This window comes from Larus michahellis, chromosome 2 (assembly GCF_964199755.1).
Source record: "Larus michahellis chromosome 2, bLarMic1.1, whole genome shotgun sequence".
Classification (NCBI taxonomy): Eukaryota; Metazoa; Chordata; class Aves; order Charadriiformes; family Laridae; genus Larus; species Larus michahellis.
In genome coordinates this window covers 91,861,106-91,883,200 of record NC_133897.1, presented here as the reverse complement: position 1 = coordinate 91,883,200, position 22,095 = coordinate 91,861,106, and the positions used below count along the sequence as shown (strand labels likewise).

The 22,095-nt window shown below is 40.9% G+C and overlaps 1 protein-coding gene across 8 annotated transcripts in view; it reads right to left on the bottom strand.

The window, feature by feature from the left end:
- Positions 1-22,095, bottom strand: part of SEMA5A (semaphorin 5A) — a 353,355-nt gene that overhangs the window by 224,877 nt on the left and 106,383 nt on the right. The gene's annotated exons all lie outside the window — the stretch shown is intronic.

The following is a 22,095-nucleotide window of genomic DNA, read 5'->3' as shown; positions in this document are numbered from 1 at the left end:
GGGGATGGGGCCGCATATTAGATAACTATGATTAAAGTTGCCATCAGCTACTACTGCAGATGCTGTGCATAGAACCTAGCACAACTCCATAGGAGGAAAAAAAAATATGCACACACACATATGTTATAGGCCTATGTAGCCTTATACATACTTATATATCTATTTATATATATGTCTACACAGGCAAGCCCAACAGATGCATTTCTTAACTTTTTTTGTACTCAGTTTTGCAACCTTAACTTTTCAGTTATGCATTTTTTAAGAAACAATCAATTGCACTGTTCTAAAAAACTGAGAAATTAGGTAGGACATAAAGATGAGGAAATCCAGATGTAAGTCTCGAAGAATCTCACTTGGTGGAGAAAAAGACCAAAAAAAAAAAAAAAGAAAAGAAAACTAAAGCTAAATAAAATTCTGTTTATCAGCCAATATATCTAAAATCTCCATAAATTCCCTCAGACATTTCCCATATGGGCACAGAATATGTACATGGTCTTCACAGAAGAAATACACACACACACTCCCACCCAGCAATAGCTCTCAGTTCTGAGAGATGTAGAGAGGCTACTTTTCCTTGTATCAAGCCTGTGACTAGGACAGAAATGGATGTAAAACCATTTTATAAACTAGCAGAAATTCAGAAAAAATCATAATACTGACGAATAACCGATAAAACCACAGAACAAATATCCTATGGAAAAAAAAATCAGGGTTTTGAAGACATAATAGAGTACACAGGCTGGGATTCCAACCAAGCCAGTGGGCAGAGGTCACAAGACGGGCTGAAAGGACAAGCCAGGACATGGGTTTAGTCCCTTGGCTGCTACGTTCCCCTTCCGCGTGGTTGCACAAGCCATGGGAAGTGTTGCCTCGCACATACCAGGAATTTGCACTCTTTGAGATGGCAGCCACAGTTCCCTGGGCTCTCTCTGCCTACGCTCGCGCCCACAGGTTTCTGCCTCTCAGGTACAATCTTGCAGAATCACACACAAGTCTACTCCTAAACTGCCAAAGTACAACTCAGGCTATCAATGTGCTAAAATTCAAATTTGTATTGCTGTGTGCAAATATGCAGAGCTGAAAATGCCACAGGCTCAGCAGCAGATCTGCACACAGGTAAAGCCAGACCTGCTGTGAAAACAGCAGTCTCTGAAAGAGAGACAAGGCAAGCAGCTGAGGACGGGATTACTTCAGCTCCGTCTTGGTACACAAATGAGACCCTTGGTCTCCTGGAAAATGAGGAAAGCAGTAGCTCCCCTTAGAATGGGTAGGCCAGGGACATCTCAGTACACAGAGGTGTTGCGGTGCCAGAAGACTGCAGGGAAGACTGAGATTCAAGGATACAATTCTCTTCCACTTGTCCTGCTGCCTCAGCAAGGCACAATAAAGCTTCAAGGTACAGCAAGCAGGTGATTGAGACCATTTCCAGGTTTGGAGCAAGGGGCCAGGGGCCAAACAGGGCAAGGCAAGCCCAGGCTAGAGAATGAAGACTTGCTAAGACATCTCTCTCAAATCTGACTCCCCTCTGTCCCTCAAAAATATAAATTATTTTATCCTGTCTGTGTTGCATTCCGCAATATTCTTGCTTGAGGGAGTAAGGTTAGGAAGAGCAAATGGCAGCTAGAGCTGGATTTTTTTTCAGCAAACACTCTGAAATGTATTTCATGTGTGTCACGGCGGCATCACGTGTCATGCAGCAATAAGCCTTTAAGGGATAAAGCTACAACGTCGTGATGCTTTTGTAAGGGAAAACAAACAAAAAACCACCAACAACAAAAAAAGACAATCCACAAACCCCATGTAAACTGCAAAAGTAAAAGCTCATTGGTGAAATTCTGCTTTAAGTTACACTACAAAAAATTTATGTAAATAAATCAACAGAATAATTAGATTTATTTTCATCTAAACAAAATGAAATTAATTTTTGCTCATCTAAAGCAAAATCTAGTTGAAAAGCCTTAGGTGAAACAAGGCCTTTCAGTTCTGTTACGAATTATCTCCTTAGAGTCAAAAATTCATAATAAGCTATTAAAGTTCTACAAATTATTGTTCTTTGAATTAAAAACTCACAGTAAAGTAGTAAGCAATAATAATTTCAGTTTACTAAGGGCTTTCATGTACAAGCTTTACAAAATAACACAGCTATAGATTTTGTATACTGCAACAGTACTATAAATAAATGTGTAAGTTAATTAAGCTGGCCTACTGACACATAACCTAACTGTCCTGCCTGCTGATCACAGGTGACCAGCAGCAACATCCCTCCCCTTTCCAGATCCCTCTTCTCCCCTAACCCTCCCCTTCCCAGTATTGCCCTACCTTTCCTCTGCCCTCAGTTCATGTGCAGTGCAGGAAAATGCCTAGCCTTTTAGGGGCTGCTCTTTTCTTATTCCTGATACTGAAAACACTTGCTCAGACACACCTTCAACATGGATTTCTGTCCGTCCCATCCCCCCCTCCCGGTTTAAAACTAAGCATGCACGGTTACCGTTCTGCAGACACCAGCCTCAGACTTAAAGCCGTCCATGGAAAACTATATCACAGTATACATACCATCATGACAAATGCTGGTCTCCAACACACGCTGGGTCCTTTCATTACATTCAAGACATACTTACCCTGAGCAAGATAAGATATTTTTTTTCTTTTAATTGCTATTACAGGACTGAAATCTGCAGGCCTTACAAACTCAAAAACATTCATGAAAGAAAATGTATGAAAATGTACAAAAGATGGACACTGAAAAAGTTGGATTCTGAGAAAGCTACAGCTCTCTTTCACATGTCATGAATCGCATACTATGGGTTTATCCTGGGGGACTCAGGTTTTGGGGGGGGGGGGGGGGTGATAGCTTATATTTAACAGGAAAAACATTGCCATGGCTCATAAACCTATGGCAAAGGAAATGCACCGAAGTCCCCTCAGCTGCTAGGAAAGGTCAAGGGAGTCTCCTAAAGAGCTTTAAAGACAGGGGAGGTTAACAATCAAAGCTGAGCAGGAGGACATTAGATATTCATGCAAAAAATGAAGTACAGAAATCTGTCTCGGTTTTTTACTTTAAATTTAGTATTTCTCCAACAGGCCATAGCTTGTTTGGTTTACATTGTCCAAGGACTCGCCAGGGGCTGAGCTCTACAGTTCTTTGCAAATGAAATAGCCAAATTCTCTCTAACCTAAGTTTCATTATTCAGCCCTTCAAAGTAGAGCTACAATAAACTAAAATGAATTGAGAAATGACTAATAAGGAACAGAGTGGTATGTTTAGAACTGAATTCAGAAGTGGTCTTTAGTGGTAAATAACAGAGTTAAAGGACAATAAAGACCTCCTGATTTCATTAAAAAATTAACATAGATATTAAAAATTTCAGTAGTGTTTATGGTGTATGTATGTGACACCTCATGCCATGGTGTCGTTTTTGAAAATAGTGAGCACGAAGTCAAACATATGCATAGTACTACCTTCTTGAAGTAACTCTGTTAGTAAAATAATAATAATAATAATAATAATAATAATACAGTTGAAAACTTACAGATTTGCAATATTAACAGAAGTCTCTGGGTGGCATCGGTACAACAAATTCACTAATCTTATCATAATAAAATTAAAATATACTACTGCATGCTAAAGTTTTTACAATTAAATGTATCAAATCTAAGGATGATGCAATAATCACGGAATCACGGAATCTTCAGAGTTGGAAGGGACCTCTAGAGATCATCTAGTCCAACTCCCCTGCTAGAGCAGGATTACCTAAAGCACATCCCTCAGGGCTGCATCCAGGCGGGTCTTGGAAAATCTCCAGAGAAGGGGACTCCACAACCTCCCTGGGCAGCCTGTTCCAGTGCTCTGTCACCCTCACTGTAAAGAAGTTTTTCCGTGTATTTGAACGGAACTTCCTATGTTCCAGCTTGTGCCCATTGCCCCTTGTCCTGTCACTGGGAACCATTGAAAAGAGCCTGGCTCCGTCCTCCTTAAACCCACCCTTTAGATACTTGTAAACATTAATCAGGTCCCCCCTCAACCTTCTCTTCTCCAGGCTAAAGAGTCCCAGCTCTTTCAGCCTTTCCTCATAAGGGAGGTGCTCCAGTCCCATAATCATCTTGGTTGCCCTTCGCTGGACACGCTCCAGTAGTTCCCTGTCCCTCTTGAACTGGGGAGCCCAAAAGTGGACACAGTACTCCAGTTGTGGCCTCACCAGTGCAGAGCAGAGGGGGAGAATGACCTCCCTCGACCTACTGGCCACAGTCTTTCCTATGCAGCCCAGGATGCCATTGGCCTTCTTGGCGACAAGGGCACACTGCTGGCTCATGGATAATTTCCTGTCTACTAGGACCCTCAGGTCCTTCTCCTCAGAGCTGCTTCCCAGCATGTCCGCCCCTAACCTATACTGGTGTTTGGCATTCTTCCTTCCCAGGTGCACGACCCTACACTTGCTTTTGTTGAACCTCATTTGGTTCTTCTCTGCCCAGCTCTCCAGCCTGTCCAGGTCACACTGGATGGCAGCACGGCCCTCTGGAGTGTCGGCCACCCCTCCCAGCTTGGTATCATCAGCAAACTTGCTGATAATCCCCATCTTCCTGAAGCTGTATAATGATTTCAGCCTAACTGAGATCTTCTCTTCCTATGATACTCAAGTTACATTACCGTCCTCTTCACAGGCAGTGAGACAAGTCAGAAGTCTCTGCAGTGATGTGCCATGTTGACTGTATTACATCACCCCCGCTGCCCTGCTGCCAGCCTCATTAACCCCTGGGGAATCTATTAAGTGAGGTGTCGTGGCTGACAAGAGACGATCCACCTGTGCACTCATTCAGCACACCCTGTTTCAGGATTTATTTGCAGCATTCTCTCCTTGAGGACACAGTTAGGTGCACTCGTAAACACTCTGCTGTGATGCTTCAGGAATCCATTGTCCCTAACCATTTTAAAACTAGGACTGAGAAAACCAAGATTTTCTTCAGTAATTTCTGCGCATCACCCATTATCAACTCAGTGTGACTGTTAAGTCCTCATTTTAAAATTCCCATTATAACATAAATATATCCATGAATAATAAATTCACTCAGAACAACTTCAGGAAAAAAAGCATTACTCTGTGTTGGAAAAAAAAAAGAGAAGAAAACCAGCATGCCAGAACCTGTTGCTTCTTTTACGGTTCACTTTTGTTTATACTTTTTTCCTTAAATTTCCAATCAAGAGTCTTTCTAGCTCTACACCTGGACAAGCTAGAGAGGTGGGCCCCTGAAAACCTCATCAAGTTCAGCAAGGCCAAGCGCAAGGTCCTGACTGGGGATGATGTGATAGAGAGCAGCCCTGCGGAAAAGGACTTGGGGGTACTCATGGATGAAACGCTGGACATGAGCCAACAATGTGCGCTTCCAGCCCAGAAGGCCAAGCGCATCCTGGGTGCATCAAAAGAACTGTGGCCAGCAGATCGAGAGAGGTGATTCTCCCCCTCTACTCTGCTCTTGTGAGACCCCACCTGGAGTACTGTGCCCAGCTCTGGAACCCTCAGCACAAGAAGGACATGGACATGTTGGAGCGGGTCCAGAGGAGGTACACGAAGATGATCAAAGGGCTGGAGCACGTCTCCTCCAAGGACAGGCTGAGAGAGTTGGGGTTGTTCAGCCTGGGGAAGAGAAGGCTCTGGGGAGACCTTATAGCGGCCTTCCAGTACCTGAAGGGGGCCTACAAGAAAGCTGGGGAGGGGCTGTTTGCAAGGGCATGTAGTGATAGGACGAGGGGTAATGGTTTTAAACTAGAGCAGGGTAGGTTTAGATTAGACATTATGAAGAAGTTCTTTACAATGAGGGTGGTGAGGCACTGGAACAGGTTGCCCAGAGAGGTGGTGGAGGCCCCATCCCTGGAGACATTCAAGGCCAGGCTGGATGAGGCCCTGAGCAACCTGATCTAGCTGAAGATGTCCCTGCTCACTGCAGGGGGGTTGGAATAGATGACCTTTAAAGGTCCCTTCCAACCCAACACGTTCTGTGATTCCATAATTCTTTAACTGTATTCTCTCCTCACAGTAACGCATTAAACACACCCTTGCTGGTAGAGTCATGGACTCACTGCAGATGAAAGGAAAAAAGGTACCACAGCTTGAGCAAAGAAAGAAAATAAGTGCAAATACTATTCTACGGGTTCCAACAAAGAAAGGACTCCATCATGACAGTTCAGCCAAAGAATGGCTGTACTACTTCTGAAACCAATCACAATTCACTCCTGTTTATCCGAAAGAGTTTGTTTGGTTGTTTGTCAACAACTTAACTTATTTTTCTAGAACTTATTCAAGACATGTGTTGCTCAGCATTCGTGTACAACTCCATGTTTTAAATAATTTTGAGCAATAAAGTTAAAAAAAATAGTAAATAACAGGAAGAAAGCAGCTATAGTTACAAACAAGTAAGTGACAATATAAGGTATCATATACAGTTGTTTTTTTTCCTCAGGTGAGCTTCTAAAAACACAGCTGCAAACAGACTTCTAGCTCAGGCATCAGGGCTTCTCCGATTTTCATTGCAACGGAGAGAAACCTATGCTACACCTGAACAAACTACCTCCTGCGCTCCTCAGGCTGCAGTGCCGTGAAGCTCCACCACAACTACGGTGGTTCTATTTCTGGTACATAGTGTTTAAAGCCATACAAATGCAAGTTATACTTTACATATTTGTAAAGTCATTCTTTACATATTTGTACTTGATGTAGATTATTGTACATTACTTAATGACTGCAAGTCATTCTTTACATATTTGTACTTACTTTGGACCAAATTATTCCTCTATCGTAGCCTAGCACTGTTGCAAAACAGGCCAGAATGGGCTTTTCCCAATGGCTATATTCCTGTTGGATGCATTAACCGTGACATCATTAAAAGTGCTGTTTCTTTTGAGAAAGACAAGCAAATAATAAACCAAAAAAACTCATCTAACAAATACATTATGCATAGCTAATATTTTTCCATTTCTCTTACAGAAAAAAATCATTCTAGGAGGTAGGAGTACCCCAACAAAAACAATATGCTAATTATACTCATCTCAAAAGCTGAGCACGAGCATCTGCCCTGCTATTCTTCCATAAGGCCCATGGTAGAAGCTGAACACTTTGAAGACAGCAGCTCAGTGCAAAGCAGAGAAGGCCTGCCCATTACAGGCTGCTTTTCCAAAACCTTTAATTCCAGGCTTATGCTTTCTATATGCAATGGTATGTGGGCAGATCTGCTTCCAGGACCATATACCTCCTTAGCTTTATAATACTGACCACTTCGGCAGGTTGTCTTGCAGAACTGTATCACTAAGGTGACTGTGTCTTGCCCCTGCTGCGGAGCTCTCTTCCACAGGAGGTTTTGGGAAAGGTCCACAGGGAGATGCTGTAGAGTGCCTATTGCCTAGGCTGGGCGTGCAGACTCCTGCAGGATGCAAAGCCAGGAGCACCCAGTATAGTTACAGCCTCCAGTTAACGCTCCAGGCATTCATTAACTCTTTCTACATGGTTCCTAATGCTGTCCCTTCTTTAGCATGCATTTCAGAGGCAGAGCATTGCATTTTAGTCCCAGGGTTGAAGTTATGTATAAGGAGCAATAGCCAAGAAATCTGACCCTTAGATGCCAAGCGTATGTATACTCCACCAGAATGGTTTAGAGGACAGGAAGATGCATTTTCTGTAATTTTTAGTATACAAGAAAAACAAACTACTGCATCAATAAAGCAACTCTCCAACATCTACATCTCACAGAAAAAGACAAATCTCTTCCAAAAAAATTGAAAAGCCAAGTCAATCCTAGCCCAATGTCCCAGTGAAATTCCTGGTCCGCCTGTTACTGAGATTAGAACATAGTTGGCATGTCCCCTTTTTTCATATATATGGTACGAACATCCATATATCAAGGCCAAGCAGGGTCATCGATGTAACAGATCTAATAGTCTTTGCTATCAGAAGGGTCTAATAATCTACATGGAATACACCAGAATCAGACTGGACACAATAGATGCAGAAAAAAGTACTAGTTCAACAACAAAAAGATGGCATCAGTTGACACCATTTCATGCTTTTCTTTAAAATGAAAGGATTAGGACCGATAGGTCTGTTATAATACTCAGTATTGCATTTTAATGAAAAAGACATTGCATGTAGCCCTTACCATACAGAACACACTTATACCAGGGCTGTGTACACCACTGACTTTAGTAATAGAGAATTAAGAATATGTGGACATCATAACTGGGAAATAAAAGAATATGTATTTATAGTAGTTGATGCCTAATCTTTAATAAAATAGAAAATTAAAAATATTTCTTACAAAAATTATGATTTTTTTTTGTTTAGATAATACATTGACAAATATAGACATTCTAGTAATTAGACAGTAAGAACTGTACAGTTTCTAAAATAGGGATCCGGGAAGATATAAGAAAACAAAACGTCTTTTCTTCCCGACAAGGAAAAAAATAAAAGCAATCATTTAGGCAGGATTAGCTAATGCAATCCAATCCTCTATAAAAGAAAAGATGGAGCTACAACTTTGCCCAGCATGATTAAATCAGCAACCACAAACTAAAAGATTCCTCTTTTAAGTCTTACCACACTACATTTGGTTCCCCTTTGGAAACATGAAAAGGTGTCAGATCTCCATCTGCAGTTCAGAGCTCATCTTTGCTTGGGGGGAGGGGGCGAACAACAACAACAAAAAACAACAAAAAGACAAAACCAACCACAAAACTGCAGCTCCCTTTCAAGATCCAGTACTCCGGAGGTCTCTTTAGATCACAAAGAAGGCAGCTGCCTTCCTCCTACTATCCAACACAACACAGCCCTGAAGCTTGCCTTTCCTTACAAAGAGCACTGCAGAGGCCAAGAAATATGTAGCTCTAGCCTTATCTAGAAGCTCTGCCAGCTCCCCAAGCTCCTCTCCACTTTAAATCATCTGTAATAAAACAAATCCCAAGACCGTAAACCTCTTGACGTTTTCCAGAAAGTTCACCACCTGTTTATCAGGCCTTTGTTTTTTAAACAACCATTACAGCTCCAGAACAATTTTGGAGGTAATGAGGCAGGTCTACAAGTAATTTATTTATTATTAATGGAAAAAACTGAAAATAAAGCATACTTAAAGTATATGTTTCTTGACGTTAAACAAGTGAACTTGAATTTCTTTGTTAAGCCTACTGTAAACTTACTTTCTTCTACCCAGCTCCTCACATCTTTCAGTGGTTCTCTCATTAGGCACAAAGTCACTGCCTCCATGAGTCGGGTATCGCTCTCCTGGCAGGGCAGGCACAGTCACAGCAACTGCCCTGCCCTGGTGCCCTGCCCTGCTTTTACAATTCACTCTGACCTCCAAAGTCTCAAGGTCTAAAATCCAGCCTGCATTCCTGTTTTCTTTGTCCTGCCAGAGCTTCCCCAGCTAGAAGTACACATTTCTGCATTCTTATGTGTGTGCATATGTCTATTACTGGGATAATTAAAGGGAATTTGGGTTCTGACTGTCTGTGCCCTCAGGGAAGAGACAGTAACATCTGCTGCAATGACTACTTATTTCTTATTTTTCTGAACAAGGGTTTTGAATTGTTTATGCTTCATTGTTCAAACGCACACATTGCGTACAAATACAAGAAGGTGTAAGGGAAAAAAAGATTGAACCCCCACCTAGATGAAAGCGGTTTCAGCGCTACGAGCACAGTTTTTATATACTCAGAGTCATTTGTGAGTTCTACAGAAATTATGCAGCGACAAGGTATAAGCCATGATATACAATTACAGCTCCTTTGAGTTTCCTTTCTCTCATACACAGAAACAGCATGAAACTAGAGCCCCAGACCACTCCAGAGGAAAAAAAAAAACAAAAACAACACAACATTAAAACCTACTTTGCAAAGTTAGACTCGCCAGCTGGAAGAGATCTCATTAACCATACCATTCCCACTTCTAAGGAAACAAGCCCTTGACTCAAACATGGCGTACCTGATGTTGTAATATTTTTAAATGATATAGTATCAGTCATTTAAGGATAGCATTGTATTTAAAAATAATAACTAAGTATGCTTAATAACAGTTTAAGTTGCCAAGAACTGTGCTTAAACATTTTCAGTTGCCTGATCTTCTGCACCGTATTTTGAACAACAGACGTAAAGTGACCGTCAAGTGAGCCAAGAGTTCAAACAGAATTTCCAAATCCTGGTCTGCTTTACAGCAAAAGGCCTAAAAATCTTTACTAATTGTTCAAATTAGGATCCATGAAAATATTATGCCAGCAGACTACCATGAAGAAACAAATAAAGATTAAGGAAAAATAAGGGAAGCGCCAGATCTGAAGCATCTGAGTTTGGGGGGTTCAGTTCTGGAGTTTCACCCATGATGCATTTAAATGCAATACAGATTCATGTTTGTCTACTTGCAGATTGCGTTCAGTTGTCATTCTTACTTCATTTTGTCATCACATACATCTGTTCTCATTATTTTGTAATGGAATATTCATAAGTATCAGCCTGAATGACATCACCTTGACATAAACTCAAACCCACTGCTGTAAAAACAGTAGGGATTGCAATCTGCCCTCTCGCTGTTCAGATTCTCCACTATCTCAGCTGTGGGAAACTGCTGTTCTCCTAGTAATCACTAAACTTTGTTTTCTTGAAGCTTCAGAAGCAGATTTAGCAACCCGGCTCTTGAATTGTGTATACACCTGGCTGTACAACAGATGGGAGCTCAGGGCAGTGGATACTTAGCGGAGAAAACAAACATAACAAAGAATATCCAGAGGGGGGCACTTGGAAAACAACAACACAGATTTCAGGTGTCATGCTTGTAAGGGCAACCAAGAAGTTAGCTCCATTGCATTTTACAGCTAGGATGAGTCTTTTGTGTATTAGTAAATAGCTAAATGTGCATTAGAAGAAGAAGCTTAGACAGGAAGCAGAGAGATCTGAGGGATCACTGAAAGTACTAAAACCAATTTACTCTAGCAGGCTATGTGTGATGGAACGGTTTACAGGTTGTATCACTTCAACTGAAGATTCTTATGTATAAACACACACACATATTCAGGCAAAGGAGGAGGCATCCAGGCCAGAAAGATAAAACACATACAAACTGCACGGTTAAAAAAAAAAACAACTCACAACCAATAGTTTTAAGATTAAAGGTGACCAGAAGTCTGTCATCAGATTAGAAGCAGATTAAAGCAGAGATGAGATGATGTTCAGGTAAGGAGGCACAAGAAGGTATACGACATAAAAACACAGACAGTGGAATGCTAATGAAAGGTGCTGAAGCAAAGATCCAGAGAGTTTAATAAAAAAAATTCAGGGAATGTTCTGGACCAAGTGAGAAAACAGTAAGGCTAAATTCACATGCTTTAAGAGACAGAGAAGAGACAGAATGCGGGACAGCATATGTATGGAAAGACTATGTTATGTACGATTTAGATAGAGGTCATACAGGGAAAGACCATAAAATTATGGGAACACACCAGGGGAAGACAAAGGGGGAAAGAAAACTTCAGGAAAACACAAGGATTCTCATCCTGCACCAGACTTATGTTCCTTCTGTTTTAATATCCTGTTTGCATCAGCTGCTAGTTCAAGACATCTCAGGGAAAAAAAAAAAAAAAAAAAAAAAAAAAAAAAAGGTGTAAGCAGCCTGCTGTAGACAGCATTGGTATTATTAATCAAGTCTTAATATTATGCCTCAATCCATCTCTAAAAATGAGGAATGGTCTAAATTCGAAACATATAATTTAAGAGCAGAGAAGGAGGATGACAGACTACAGAAAGCTTATCACAGCAAGAGTTCTAAAATAAATAAAAAAATAGAAGGGTGTGAGAATTCTGATAGGAAAGAAAAAAACACCGGTGAATGAAGGAGGATGAACTAAGAGAGACTTTCATCCAATTTACACTGTAAATCACCTTGCAGGTCAGCTGATCCACACTTCAGGGCAGGGACTCATTCAGTAGGACGGGCAGAGATGAGCACGCTACTATAATAAGGACTTTTTCTCAGCTGTGAAAACTATGCCATGAAGTTCAGTTGTGTTTTGATGTGTGGAAATACTATTTGCTGCATCTGCACTTCCCAATACTGGCGAAAGGTTTATTTTGCCCTGGGGAGGTTCGGCCAGTTAAAAACCAGTAACTTCACGCCTCAACCAGCACAGAGCCCACATGCTCTTCCCAGCGAGCGCAGCTCCCCCTTCCAGTGATGCAGAGGGACGGACTGCCTGCAGGACACACTCGACATCCTTAGTCATGCCCTCTCTTCAGAGGGGCTTAATCTGTCACTTTTTAACACTTACATGCTGCCTTTGTCAACCAGACACAAAATTAATTTTGAAGGAAATCATGTTGTTTGTTTATGGGAAACCAGTACTTGGTCTCGACATGGAGTTTTGTAAAGAAACCTGCTCAATTTTTATATATGTATCGTAGGGAACAGAAGCATAAAGCCAACTGCCTACAGACAGTTATAATAATGCCGTGGGGGGGGGGTTGTGGGAAATATCTATGTTTCAATTAGGAAGACCTTGTTTCTAGAACTGACCACCTTGCAATGACACATTCTTATTTATGTTGACATATGAACATCCTGAACTTCTTCATTTACATTGTTTTAGCATAATGTAATTTCTTGACTCTTCCAATCCTGCTCTTAAAATATTTTCAGGTCTGAAGCTATTTCATGCAAAAAATACAAAGACCAACAAGTCATATTATAACATAAAGAATATACAGGGTAAAGCCTGACACTAATCTTGGTAAAAGCTTTGAGCCAGGACTTCAAAGTGGAACACACTCCCCACCCCATCAACAAAAAGATGCTCCCCGGCCAAAAAAAAAGAAAGTGACAAGCAAGAAAAAGACAAGGAAAAACCACAACGCCACAAACAACAATTTCTCTTTGTAGAAATTATTTTTGTTCTAAAGGGCACTGTCAAATTCCAGGTATTTGTCATTATTAACAACTACTTTAGTCAATTTACTGTAGAGCGAGTTGTAAAATGATGAGCTCCTAATTCTCAGAAATGGTAGAGAAGAATTGCCTTTCTTTGTCCAGAAAGCCTTCAGAACAAAACCTGAAGTGAGCACTGTAAGTGGAAAGACAAGCTTACGACAAGTCAAAGTGTGGTCTCATCTCAATGTGACAAATTGCCACGTAACAAGTGAGTATCTACCTTGTTCATCCATGCAAACAAAATCAGCTGCTATTCAGCATCCTATAGTCTTGTCAATAGCAAACGAGTAGTGCCGCAGATGGCAGGCAGGAAAGAAAGCATGTTAAAAAAAGCCCCTTTGAAGAAGCACTGACTGCACTTCTCTACTTCTATTACATTCTGTCAAATAAACACAAAGTATCTCTGAAAGTTTATTTAAGAAATTGAGGGGAAAAAAGGAAAAATTAACAAACAGAAATTAACAACGGAAAAACCACTGGAACAAGTCTTTCCAAAAATCTGGTCAACACCGAGTATGAAAACAGAGCTGCCCAGGATGAGAAGGCCAGTAACTGCAATTGTCACCATCTCTCAGGAGTTGGCAGTCTAGGTTACTTCAGAAGAAGTAACCGAGAACTGAATTAAGGATGTTTCTTGCGAAACGTCGAGCTGTACTGCTGCCGCTGCTGTGAGAGGCCAGGCAGGCTGCCTGGGCACCCTCGCCAGTGCTGGAGCCCGCAGGGCCACCTGCTCCACACCACACGACTGCATCCTGTTGGGCTCTGACCAGCCACCAGCTCCGTGAAGAGCAGGGAACAAATGGGTGACGCCAAGTCAAGTTAAAAAGGACTGACTCTCAGCTCCTCAGCCGTGCAATGGTAACTAGCCATATGCATGCTCTTCCTCTTCAGTCAACGCTCGTTAGCTTTGGACATGTTGCAATGCAGTCCTTGAAGAGAGAGAAGCACCAAATTCACATGAACCAGTATGGAGATTATGCATATAGAACTTTAAACTCCGGCAAAACACAATTCACACTGTTCCAGATGATTTAGAAACAATGGATATGCTTCATTAATGCCTTTTCCAAGGGGTAGATCAGTAAAATACTCACACTGACAGCTGTCAATAGAAGGGACAGAGCGCACGTTAAACATGTTATGAAAATGGTGGAAAAATAATAAAATAGAGAAAAAGCAAAGCAACATTGTGTCTCCTCTTGTCTTTAAATACACCAAAACTTCTAGAAGATGACAGAACTTCAGCTGCCTAGACACTCTATTTCTTGGTTGCTGATCTGTTTCTGTAACATATTCCAGTTTGGATGCTTTACAACCTTTCAGTAAAAATGCCCATCTCCATTAAAACTACATCTCTTTTGAAGAAGAACGAAAAAAAAAAAGGGAAAAAAAACCCCAGATTTTAATTCTACCTGCCTGCTTCGTACAGCTAGTGGAATGTGGCAGGAGCCTCTCACTCATTCTGCTGCTTTGTTAACAACCAGGAAATTTCACATGCTCCAAACTTCCACATTGGGGCAACAGGGAAGAAATCAGCCATGGAAAGGCGCACAGGACATGTCTGTGCAGCTCACTAGCCATTGCAGCCACTGCTGATTTTCAATTATCAGATACTTATTAAAATTATTAATATTCTATGATGGTCCAGCACTTGTCTGGCATGCCAAAAGAACTGTGAATTGATGCTTGCTTTAAAACACGATCGCTTCTGCCAAAAGAGAAAAAAAAAAAAAAAGTTAGCCAGTATGCAAGTTCTTTGCTTAGACAATTCAGTTCCCTGCCATACCCTGTTTTTTATGGGAATGCACACAAAAGAGACTGGGTGATTCAGGGAAATAGTAAGGGAATAGTATGCATCAATCGTCAAAGCCATAATTTTTAAAATTAGCTGTAAGCAGTTGAAAGTCACCTTTTCTCGGCAGGCACTTACGTCTCCTATACACAACTACAGGCAAACCTGATTCGATTTCCCACAGCATTCTCCTGGAGAAACTGGCTGCTCATGGCCTGGACAGGTGTACTCTTCGCTGGGTAAAAAACTGGCTGGATGACCGTGCCCAGAGAGTGGTGGTAAATGGAGTTAAATCCAGTTGGTGTCCGGTCACAAGTGGTGTCCCCCAGGGCTCGGTGCTGGGGCCAGTTCTCTTTAACATCTTTATCAATGATCTGGATGAAGGGATCGAATGCACCCTCAGTAAGTTTGCAGATGACACTAAACTGGGCGGGCGTGTTGATCTGCTTGAGGGTAGGTTGGCTCTGCAGAGGGATCTGGACAGGCTGGACCGATGGGCTGAGACCTATGGTATGAGGTTCAACAAGGCCAAGTGCCGGGTCCTGCACTTGGGTCACAACAACCCCATGCAGCGCTACAGGATTGGGGCAGAGTGGCTCGAAAGCAGCCCGGCAGAAAAGGACCTGGGGGTGTTGGTTGACAGCCGGCTGAATATGAGCCAGCAGTGTGCCCAGGTGGCCAAGAAGGCCAACAGCGTCCTGGCCTGTATCAGGAATAGTGTGGTGAGCCGGACTAGGGAAGTGATCATCCCCCTGTACTCGGCACTGGTGAGGCCCCATCTCGAGTACTGCGTTCAGTTTTGGGCCCCTCGCTACAAGAGGGACATTGAGGTGTTGGAGCGTGTCCAGAGAAGGGCTACAAAGCTGGTGAGGGGCCTGGAGGACAAACCTTATGAAGAACGACTGAGGGAGCTGGGGTTGTTTAGCCTGGAGAAGAGGAGGCTGAGGGGAGACCTTATCACCCTCTACAACTACCTGAAAGGAGGTTGTAGAGAGATGGGGGCTGACCTCTTCTCCCTGGTGACAAGTGATAGGACGAGAGGGAACGGGTTCAAGTTACGTCAGGGGAGGTTTAGATTGGATATTAGGAAACATTTTTTCACTGAAAGGGTTATTAAACACTGGAATAGGCTGCCCAGGGAGGTGGTGGATTCACCATCCCTGGAGGTGTTTAAAAAAAGGGTAGATGGGGCACTTAGGGACATGGTTTAGAAGTGGCTTTTGTCAGGGTAGGTTAAAGGTTGGACTCGATGATCTTAAAGGTCCCTTCCAACCTCAGCAATTCTATGATTCTATGATTCTATGATTAAAAAATATAGAACTCTTGGAAGAATTCTTTTCCTCCATAAGAGAGGCTGCTTCTTGACAGAGTAGTGCAAGCCATCTTGTCGTCCTATCGTCTAGACAAACCAAAGTTCCAATATCTGGTAATCAACAGTCTTCACTGATGAATCATTTTTATTTAAAGAAAAACCCTAAAGAGGATAGGCGGTGGAAAGCAACACACCTCAATCCCACTGCTGAAGCTGGCAGGAGATCTTTAACGTGTATTTTTGAAAACCATTGGAAAGAGAAGGAAAAAACAATAAAAACTGAGCAGCTTAGTAGACTACTATTAGTTTAAACGGTAGCTTGCAACAAGATTAGGGGAAAGAGAAGAGAGCACAAACGAAAACAAGTTCATACACCATGTATCCTTCTTCATTCAGCCCACATGTTATTTCCTCTTGGCACATGCTGAGTGCACACACTCCATATACAAACCACATGATAAAATGAGCAGAGAAATGTACTGAGTCTATATTACTTAGACAAACATCAAGTGAGGGAATCCTGTGGTGGTTAGACAATAAGGTTAAGAAAATATATTTCTTAGGATTCCCGAACCAAGGAATCAAAAAATAACTATGCTATTTTTCTTTTCTGGTTAACCTCAAGTAAGAATGAAGGGTTTATGTTCATTTCTTCTATGGATTGAGACATGTTATTTTTGAGCATGTTTATTCAACAGATAAATTCTTTACAACACAGCATGTATTTAAAATATCACTAAATACAGCTTCTAAAATTATGTCAACTGCTGCTTTTTTGTTGAGACAGCACAACCTTAAATTCTGATTACTTTATGAGAACATAAAAGAATGAGATTTGCCCCAGAGCAGGCGATCTCAGCTGTACCCTGAACATCAATCAAGTCCAGTTCACAACTGCACTTTATTTCTGATAGAAAAGCCCAAGACATTTGACCGCAGGACAGTCAATACTTATAACTTCACACCTGAAATTGGAGTTGGGTCAGCCTTTTTTCCAGCTTACTCTCACACACCGCTAAGCAGTCGGGATGGCCTCTTCAGTTCTACCTCACGGATGGGGTCTGCCTATAGCACGAGTCTTCAGCTGAGTGTGCGAGTTTTGACAAGTCTGACAGTTTCAAAGTTCAGCAAATGTTAGGGGGGAAACAAGGTGCCACTGTAACTATTTTTACATTTTTTTTTTCCTTTAATCAGTAATAAAATATTAGTTTCATGTACCACGGGGGGTCTGTACAGTGGGTGGCTAAATGCTTTGAAACTTAGGGAAATATTTAGGCAAATGTTACACTAGTCAACTGATTTGCTTTGAGTTTTGCATAAAAATAGTTCAACTTCTATAAACAGTCACTGTTTCTCATAAGCATCTTAATTTTCTAAACACTGTTTGCCTATGATTTACCCCTCACTGTTCCTACACAAAGGAAATTTGGTTTCCACAGCCTTGTCTAGCTGTTTAGGTTAAACACATCCCTATACTATATTAAGAGAGCGTGTTTTCCAAGAGGCTGACCATCAATAAAGCCTAACACACTTTACAGAGCTAATATTTCATATCTACATGTACATGAAAGCACATCCAGATAAAATAACATTTAATAAAAGTGAAAATTGTAAGCCTCTACCTTTAATGACCATCTCATTTCAGCCTTTTTTTCTTTCTGAACTGTTAAACTATTTCAAGCATAAATATACTTACACATTGGAAACATATGAAGAACTAATAATCTCACACTCTACTGTCACCTGCACCTTGTTTCCTTGCACCCAATTCTAGAAGTTGCACATGATTTATAACCTCTTGGCTCTAATGCCTCAATCGGACTGATGCTAGCATAGCTGATGAATCCTCAGTCCATGCATGTAACATATGCAGACAGATTATTTTTTTCAACCTTTTTTTTTTTTAAAAAAAACTTTTTAAAAAAAAAAAGCCTGAATTTTGACAGAGTGGCACACCTTTGCACATCTGGAGGCAGACTCTTCCTTGGAGAGAAAGAAACTTAAAAGAGGGACTACGCATCATCACAGTCAGTCCCAACACATAAAACACTGAACTGCACGCTACCAGACTGGTCCTGTCAATCCATCCCACACTTAGAGTCTGCTTTTGTATAAATATGATCTCTGTGATAGCTCCTACCAACTTTAATCATGAGAAAATGAAATCTCCAGCTTCAAAGGAAGACAGGAAGTGTCTTATTCTAGTCTTGGGAAGACCAATGACAACAGATTATAGAGCGGAAATATTTTTGGATTTATTTATTATAGTTTCTGGGAGAGAGAAAAGGTGTGTTATGCATTCCTAACATTAATTATCTGGTAAAAAAAAAAATTACAATGTGATTATTACTACTGTGTATGAGAGAGATAAAATGAAAGAGATTTTCAGATCATGTCAAAAATCCTTTGAAAGTGCATGCATCTCCCCTGCTTCTCTAACTTCTCTTTCCTCTTCCACCGGCAAACAAAGTACTTGAGTAAAGGTTTTCAATTGGTGGGTGATATTCTTGCCATTTGATACCAGGAGATACATCACGGTCTTTCAGCTAAAACTATTTAGCTGGGATAATCAGTGATAGAAATAGTATATGCCTCTCTACAAAAGGTAGCTTGACAGGATCATCAGCTCAGTGAGCAGTTTTTGATGGGCAGTGGGACAGAAAGTAAGCTGTTTCAGGAGATACACTCCCTTTCCATATTTCACCAAGACAACTGCCGGGGACTACTGTTTCTTTTTATTAGTCTTTTGCAGCTGTTCATCCATACACTACACCAGACTTTCACTCTATTAGTTTTATTTAACAGTTTATACTCCATCTACCATGACTCTCAAAGGAAGACAAATCAAATCAGTATACTGCTATTTTGGTATACCAGAAACTACCAAAAAAAAGGCTTTAGTCAGTTATAAATAAAACAAACAAGTTGATATCTCTGTAAAGTTAGTACTGAGATTACAAGCTTTAAAGTACCTACCACTCAATACCACTCAGCCTTTGTTGATGTTCAGAATCCCAAACTGCATTTAGTTCTGGTGGATCTAACATTATTATAAGATGACTTTACAGAATGGGGTATTAGTGCAGCATTCAAATTAAAGGTTTTGTAGCTGTTAAGAACTGATTTCAGGACTCTGTGTTGCTTTAGCAACACTAATAATGTCAATAGATACAGAGGGCATTTTCCTACAGGCATTCATGAAGTCAGTAAATGCTGCAGGAAGAACACAGAAATTGTGAAGAGGGATGGTTAAATCCCACCAACCCCCACTGCACAACTCATTCACAGAGTAGCTCTTCTCACACACATCTTTTTTTTTTTTTTTTATATACTTTGATACCCCAGGTAGTCCATTCCTAACATACAAGTTCAAAGGCAAACCTCTCAGTCATCTTTTCCTGTGATCTCTTATCTTCTGTTTTCCCTTAACTAGCAGTCCTGCAACTACTAAAGTCAATTGCTGTGCGTCCACACCAGTTATGTTACCTAGCTATCAAATACTGTATACTGCATTGCAAATACGTTTCTTCGTGTACTTTCTAAGATTTACTGATGATTCCCAACAGATTATTGTGGTGAGTACAAACTACAGGTTGTCAGTATATTTTTAAGTGAAGGAAAACTTTTTCAAGACATATCAGTTCATAAAAGCTAAGGTATGTCATGGATATGTACTGCTTAATGATAGTTTTACCACAAAGGTCAAGAGGGAGTCTGGCCTTGAAAATCTTACTAAGTCTCATATTAACAATCTGAAAATAAATACTTCTATATAATTTTATTTGCCACATATATTTACAGTAAAAAGGAATTGGTTTTGTTCAGTAAACTCTTAACTGTGACATTATCTCTGGCTACATCAAAAGATGCAACCGAAACAAGAGACAGAGGAGGTGTCTGTCCCCAAAAAGCCTTAATGTTGGCTGAATCATATTCATAAACCAACACATTTTTAACCAGCTTTTAGCACATGGCTCAAGTAATGAGTCTCAATTATTTGCTTTTACAGTTGCATATACCAAAAAAAAAAAAAAAAAGGGGGATGCAGTGATCCCTTAGTTTGTGAAATTAGACGGTTAAATACCAGAATTCTAACTGTCCTACTTTAATTTACAATATTGTGTATGCATGTTATGATAGAAATAAAATTTTAAGCTAAATTATAACATGAATGCTAAGAAAACCAGGTATTTTATCAGAAGAAATCATACTAGTTAGTCCATCAATAATTGAGAGACATAGGTCCCTCCTTCACAGTAGACTAATGGTTCGTAGTTCCCAGGTACAGAATGTAACCACTTTAGTTCACTCTCCAATACACTGGACAAGGGGACAGCTGGTACCATTACTCTTATTAAACCATTAAAATGCCAGAACAGAAATACTTTCTGTAGAAAATACAACATTATTTTCTCTAATGTTATGAAAAGAATGGAAACAAATCTTTTTTCAATTAAAATTCAATAAATCCTAATGCATTGGAACAAAAAAATTAGACATGCTTTCTTAGAAAAAGAGGAGGAATGCAATATGTAATATAATACAATTTAATCCCTACATCCTCATAGCTACAAACTATTTGGAACTCGTTCTAAGTTGCGACACTAATGGAAAAATCTCAATTCAAGTAAATAAAAAAATCATCTAAGTTATTAAACGCCTCAGGTTTTTACAGACAACATCCTCCAAGTGTTCTTCACTTTATTCCAACTGTTCCTCAGCGGTCCATCCCAACACACAAGATGACAACCACATGTATGAAGAGACTGGCTTGGTGAAGCAAGGAGCTCATGGTGGAGCTCCAACGCAAAAAGGCTGTATGTACAAGGTGTAAGCAGGTACCAGGGACCATGGAGGAATTTAGAAACACCACATGGGCATGTAAGGATTATGTCAGGTTAAGCAAAGTTCAATGGCAGTTAAGACTTGCACAGAACGTCAAGGGCAACAAGAGCAGCTTCTACTGCTACAACAGTAATGAAAGGTTGAACAGGGAAAATATAAGCCTGTTACTGAATTGGGCAGGTGATCTAGTGCCAGCAGACACAGATGACGCTGAGGGACTCAACACCTCCTTTGTTTCAGCCTTCACCATCAAGGTCTCAAAGGCATCTGGTGTTTAGCAAAGTGGTTTAAGAACTACCAGCAGCAGATGCAGCCTGAATCAGAGATGACTTGCAACATCTCAACCTATACAAATCCATGGGATCAGACAAGCTGCATCCATGGACACAGAGATGGCCGGCGACTCTTCATCTCTGAGAAGTCACAGAAATGAAGGAAGGTCCTCTAACTGCAGGAAAACAAATGTGGGAACTATAGGCCAGTCAATCTCACTTAACTTCCCGGAAATGTTATGAAGTTAATCCTCTTGGAATGCACTTCCCTGGACATACGGAGGAGAAGGTGACTGAGAACAGTTAGCATGGATTTGCCAAAGGTAAATCATTCCTGACCAACACAATTACCTTCTACAATAAAATGACTAGTTTTATGGATGAGGGGAGAGCAGGGGATGTCATTTATCTCAAGGCTTTCAACACTGTCTTACCGCAAGTTAGGATGTTACAGTCTGTGTCTTTGGGTGGGCAACCAGATGGGTAAAAGCTGGTTGGATGATCAAGCCCAGACAGTCAACATTTAATGGACCTTACTACAGTAACAAGTGGAATATCACAAAGGTTGATCCCAGGACCTGTCTTGTTTAACACCTTAATCAACAATCCAGGGGAGGCAACAGAATGCAGTCTGTAAAGTTTGTAGGTAACACCAAATTCAGAGAAACAGTTGATAAGCTTGAGGGCAGGACTGCTATCCAGAGGGTCCTAGATGGGCTAAAGGAATGGGCAAAGACCAGCCTCATGAAATTAAGTGTACACACGCAGAGTCCTGTACCTGGAAAGGAACAACCTCATGCAACAGTACACGCTGGTTTTAATAACACAGGAAAATGAGTCACCGACCTTTAAATGACACATTCAGCACCAAATCGTGAACGCATTTTGCAAGCCTAGTTGTATTTAACTTGTATGGAATACAGT